General features: G+C 39.6%; 1 pseudogene; it reads right to left on the bottom strand.

Annotated features, from left to right (window-relative positions):
- Window positions 1–3,572: 3,572 nt before the first annotated feature.
- LOC133245070 (olfactory receptor 10J1-like) lies at window positions 3,573–4,521 on the bottom strand (annotated as a pseudogene).
- Between the last annotated feature and the right edge of the window lie 1,901 nt (window positions 4,522–6,422).

Genomic DNA, 6,422 nt, shown 5'->3' on the forward strand with positions numbered 1-6,422 from the left:
GGCCTGGCATGCTGTGATTCATGGGGTGGCAGAGTCGAACACGACTGAGCAACTGAACTGAACAAAGGCCAGAAATCTATTGGAATATTTTCTCCCCATCTTACGGCTTGTTCAACATTTTCTTTAACCCAGTTCCAAATTTCTAAATCGAAACTGCCTTCATCAGGGAACCAGGGATTATATTCAACCACTGTTTGGAGACAAGCCTCTATCCGCTGACGTGAAACTGAAAGTCCTTGAACCTTAAATAAATGATGAAGTAAAGTAGAAAAGTGGTGGGGCTTTCCAGCCGTTTGTCCCATAACCCCGCACTTACCGACCTCCATAGGTCCTAACGGTCACTCCGTCCGCTTGCCAAGGGCGTTCACCAGGTCCCTGTTCAGGCGCTAATTGTCATGGTCTTCGTAGACCAGGACCTGGGGACGAGTCGACGAGAAGAAGGATGCAGGAACCCAAGTCTTGAGTGAAACAAGGGTACTTTATTTGCAGAAACGCATGCTTATGTATCTTCAATAAAATGATTACTCAGCCATTAAAAACAATGAAATTCCACCAGCTGCAACAAAATGGATAGTCCTTTAAGTAAAAGGTCACTGAAGAGAGTCACTGAAGGGAGTCATTGAAGGAAATTCAACCAGGTTCTCTTTCCCATAATCTTAGTCCTGAGAACTGCATGCAGCTCTGCTCATTCCTGTTTCCCAGGAACTGATAAGGAACAGAGAGTCCTTGAGAAATGGCACACAAAGGAAGAAAACAACATATTGGATCCCTTAAAGTTGAACGTCCCCTAACAGGAGAACAGTCTTGAGAGTCCCTGGTTTGCAAGGAGATCAAACCAGTCAATCTTAAAGGATATCAATCTTAAATATTCATTAGAAGGACTGATGCTGAAACCAATGCTACAATCCTTTGGCCACCTGATGTGAAGAACCAACTTGTTAGAAAAGACCCTGATGCTGGGAAAGATTGAAGGCAGGAGGAGAAGGAGATGATTGACGGAGGATGAGATGGTTGGATGGCATCACTGACTCAGTAGACATGAGTTTGAGCATGCTCTGGGATATGGTGAAGGACAGGGAAGTCTGGCGTGCTGCAGACCATGGGGTCACAAAGAGTTGGACACAACTGCGTTAATGAAGAAAAACAATAACCAGCACTACAACATAGGGTCCCAGGCCCCAGGTATAGACTGTCTCACATTCACCAGAACATGATCCACTCAGAGGATAATGAGAAAGAAAGGGGAGGACCAGGACCTTGAGTTTCACTGTTTAGTCATAAAATGACTTAAGTACTAAATTGCTTAAGTTTATAGGAAAAAGACTAGTTGACTTTTTCTGGCAGACTCCTGAGTGGGGGTGAGGGGTAGTTCTTTAAATGGGATGAGGCTAGGGGCAGACCTCTTGGGTCAGGGCAGAGGAGTGGCCCAAGTCAGGCCCTTTTTCTACCTGACTTTTTCAGGCAGATGGGGAGCTCAGAATTACAAAGCAGATTGAATTGCAGAACAGTTTTAAAGTTAGATTTGTACATGCAATAGCCTATATAGCTTATAAAATGCATAATCACTTTATAGATTTTATTTGATATTTCTGTATTTTAAAAATATTTTGCAATGAGAATACTGTGTATTCATATATATCTTATGTATCTTTTAATAAATATACCAGTATTGTAATTTTGACTTGCTCAGTAATTATCAATATTGACCACTATAGTTTGATTCAACACCTATTTTTTTAATCACAAATTGAGTCTAAAGTTCACCCTGATTCTTTTTTTTTATTATTATTATTAAGATGAGGAATAGTACATTGTCTTCTATTATTTCATTTCTAACTCAGTTGCTTTAATTTTATGGAAGTTTTAAGTCAAAAGTCCTTTAGCATTGACTTTTTTTTCAGATTTTTAAGACTAATAGAACTACCTATTTTATCAGAAAGGTGCTATGCTGATTCTTTTCATATTTCCATTTAAGTATGTTTCTTTGCCTTTGTGAATTTACATATAAAAGGCAGGAGAGGACCCAACCTGAACAGCCTTTTTAAAACTCTCTTTGGCTCCTCCTGATCATCCCCTTGCCCTCCTGGCTTCTCTCCTATCACTAGAAGTTCCCATTTGGATCTGCTTCTAATTTTTCTTTCTTCTTAGCTAATTTCATAGCATTCTTTCAATGCTTTGATCCCTGAGCTGTTAGTCTTCTCTTCTTTTGAGCCTGCTATATATCCTGCCCATGAGAGAGTCCTTCTTTAAGCCTCACAAGGACTTTTTCATGTGGCTTATCTCTAGCCAGGAGAAGTGAAGAGTCAGACTAAGTCACGTAAGCTCCATGCACGTCATATGTGGTTAGTACTTCTCTCCACTCAACTTCTTCACTTCCCACAACCCTGGTTTCCTTTCCTTTGAAGTCCTGCATGCTTGGAAATATTCTCTCTAGAAAGATTTTAGCTCACTGTAAACCCATTTCCTAAAAGGTATTTATATTTTCACTTTGTTTATCGTATTAGATTTCTGCACAGTATCCTTCCTAGTGACCACTTGTTCAAGCATCCAATTTATGTTAGAAGATTCAGTGAAGTGGTGATTTTAATGTGGTTTATACCACATTAAAAAGTGAAATGGTCACTTTAAATTTAAGTTTGAGATTGAACTTGGGTGGCCTCGACCTACATCAGCTTGGGGTGGGGCTTGGATTCCCAGAAAGAGATTGAGGCTGGGTTGAGGCGAAGAGAACATCAGATCTTAGCCACTAGACAAGTGGTCAGTGATAAGGGCCCTGTCCCTTCGGCTTTGGAGAAAAGAATCCACACAAAGAAGGAAAGTAGTAAACCAAATAAAGTATTTATTAAGAGGAAAAGAGGACAGGACCTGTGGATAGACACACAGGCAGACTCAGGGTTCCCGAGTCACACCCTTGTAGTAGTTTGAATTACTTGTATTGGGTATTTCTTCCAAGTTTCCTTTGGCCAATCTTTTTGATTTGCCTGGTTCACAGTCCATATTTCATATGTCTTAGTATCCTCCCATGTGACTGCATACATCTCTTAGCCAAGACAGATTTTACCAAAAAGGCATCTGGGTAGAACATCCCTTGGCATAACTGCTCTTTGGCCTCCAAGGAGTCTTTCTGCACATGTGTAGTCAAGGAGGTCTCCTGACTTCAAGGATGAAAAATATGTGGTCTGGGTGGGGCCCAGCCTCCTCCTTTAATTGTCCTGCTATTCTTGACTTGGAGTTTCAATCCACAGGGAATGAATCCCAAATAGCTTTACCATGGGGAGAGGGAAGAGGCTCATCTACCTCCTACCTCAAGATGAACATGAGATCTCACTTTGATCTTAAAATCATCTCCTGGAATAGGGCCAGTGTGTGTTTATTTACAGGTCTTTGGAGTGACTTGTGTTTTTATTATGCTAACAAAGAGGCTGAGGAAGTGAAAAATCATTTGTTAGAGGCTTACCCCTCGTCCATTTTTGCTCTGGCCCTGTATATGATGTATGAAACTTTGCCAATCATTTGAAATACTGGCTCTGTAACTTTACCGGTATAGACTTCCTCCTGAAAGGCATGCACACCTATTTGGGTAGGGATCTCATCTTAGGAAAGGGATTTCTACCCACCACTCTCTGTAGAGTATCCTGGACTTCTTTGTTTCTTAGGCTATACACAGCAGGGTTTAGTAAAGGTGTTATGACAGTGTAGGTCACTGAGATCAGTTGATCCTGATCCTTGGTGTTCTCTGACTTGGGCTTGAAGTAGGCAATGGAGGCACAGCCATAGTGGACAATGACCACAGTGAGGTGGGAGGCGCAGGTGGCAAAGGCCTTCTTCCAGCCCTCCGCTGAGGAAATCTTGAGAATGGTGGAGATAATGAGGATGTAGGAAATGAAGAAGGTGGCAGGGCCTGTGATGGCCAAGAGACTGGTAATTAAGGCCAGGATATCAGTGATGATTGGGGTAGCACAGGCCAGGTTCAGCACAGGTCAACATCATGAAAGAAATGCTCAATCAGTGCCTTGCAAAAGGGCAATCTGAAAATAGCCACAACCTGAACCAATGAGAGTGAGAACCCTGTGGCACTGACTGAGAATGCCAGGATGGCACAGACCCTCCAGTTCATGATGACTGAATAACGAAGTGGGTTACAGATAGCCACATAGCGATCATACCCCATTACTGCCAACAAGAGGCAGTTGGTGATGGCAAAGCCAAGAAAGAAGAAAAGCTGAGTTCCACAGCCCTCCAGGGAAATGGATTGGCTCAGACCTACAAGGCTGAAAGGCATGCATGGGATGATCACAAGGGAGTAGAAAGTCTTTGATGTAGATAGGACACTTAGAAAGAAGGACATGGGTGTGTGGAGGTGATGGTCTATATGGATAGCAGTCACAATGATGGCATTACCAGCCAGAGTTAAAATGTACAGGATGAGAAACACCATGAAGAGCTCAGCTGATGTTCTTGGAAGTTGGAGAAACCTTGGAAAATAAACTCTCTTACCTGTGTGTGGTTGGCTGTCCTCATTGGAGATCTCAGGGCTGAAAAACAAAGAAAAAGTCAGCACCATCTCTTGGTGCTGCCCTACCCTCTGGTGAGCGCACTGTCTAAAGATTCAATACCACAAAGATTCAGTTCAAAATTTCATTAATCAACTGCCTTTCCCAGAGATGTGGCAGACTAGGTCCTGGGACTGGAATAAGAGATACAGAAAATTTGTGCAACACTATTTAAAAGCTTGAGGTAAAGCTTTCTTTTCAGGTACTCCTGGGTCATTTAAAAAATGACAACCTACATATGGCCCATGAAATTGGTCTCAAAAGTTTCTTAAAACTGTATTTTCTGTAGACCACAGTCTCAGCCCACAATGTAAGCTAGAAATTGTCACAAAAAGGAACTTTAAAACTTACAAATATTTGATAATCTAACCACTGGTTCAAAGAGGAATTAACAATGGAAGTTAAAAAATATTTAGAACTAAAGAATAATAAGCAAATCACATATCAGCATTTAGAACATTATTAGAGGGAACTTTGTAGTTTAAAATGCTTTTTTGTACTTTTATAAAAGGCTGAAAATTAGCTAGTAGAGCATCCAGCCTAAGAAGTTATAAAAACAAGATTAAAAAAAAGAAAGTAGAAGTAAAAAAAAAAAATGATACAATTGTTATCAATATATAAAAGAAAGATAAAACAGATAAGATCCAAAAGGGTAAAAATTTATAAACTTTAGGTAAACTGCTAGTGAAACCGTCAAAGGAGAAAAAAAAAAAAAAAACGAGGACACAAACTCTAGTAAGAATTAATAAAGAGACATAAAGACAACTTTCAGACACAAAAAGATGAAAAGCAATTTTATGAAAAACTTTGTCTCAATACATTTTAAACTTCAATGAAATGGATACATGTCTAGAAAAAAAAATTACTTATCAATATTGAATTAAGAAGAAGCCTGAAAACTATTTTAAGAAATAAAGACAGTAGTGAAAAGTCTACAAATAAACCTCCAGGCCAAGAACAATTTACCAATAACAATTTACAACATTCAAGGATAAGTTAATTTCAATCTTAAGACTGAAATCGTTTAAACTATTATGAGTTATAAAAAAAAGAAGGGGTAGGGGAGCAAAATTTGCCACCCCCAAGATGTGTCTCTTTACCATGAAGATTAATTTAGGCTGGTTATTTTTAAGGTCCAATGACTCAGGAGGAATCTTTGACCTTTCCCCTAAAGGCCTAAAAGTTTGTAGATGGAGGGCTTGTTCCAGGAAGACAGCCATCACTGTAGATAACTATGGTATGAACCAGAGAAACCCAGCAAAGTCTTCTCATTAAAATTTCTCTGTCCCATTGTTTCTGCCTGGCCCAGCAAACATTTGTTTACCCAACATTTTCTTTTCTAGTGAATTGTGGATTGTATTTTTCCTCTCGGAAGTCCCAAATCACTACCCCCAACATCCTCTTTTTTCTTTAGCTGAACATGATATTCAAGGTGAGGGTTTCAGTCATTTGGTGAGTTATTCAGTCTTCCTGAATCTCTCACATATGTACTTGTTATTTAACTTTTGTTTGATTTTTCTCTCACTAATATGTCTCAGGTCAATTTAATTCTTAGACCAGCCAAAAGAAACTAGAAAGGTAGATAAAATTTCTTTCTCCCTGATGAGGGAATACTCCTAACCCCATTTTATGAAGCTGGAATTATCTTGATACCAAATTTATCAGGGCAATCTCACTCATAGAAATAAATGCAAAACTCTCAAGCAAAATGTCACCAGGCCAAATTCAACCATGTATAAAATGGGTATATGACCAAGCTGGTTTTATTTTAGGATGCTAAGCTTGTTTAACATTAAACAGTCCAATTATATTTTTCCTCAAATGAATTGTTTAAAGGAAAAGAGACATGATTATTTCAGTAGCTGCCAA

The sequence above is a fragment of the Bos javanicus genome, chromosome 3, assembly GCF_032452875.1.
Source record: "Bos javanicus breed banteng chromosome 3, ARS-OSU_banteng_1.0, whole genome shotgun sequence".
Lineage (NCBI taxonomy): Eukaryota > Metazoa > Chordata > Mammalia > Artiodactyla > Bovidae > Bos > Bos javanicus.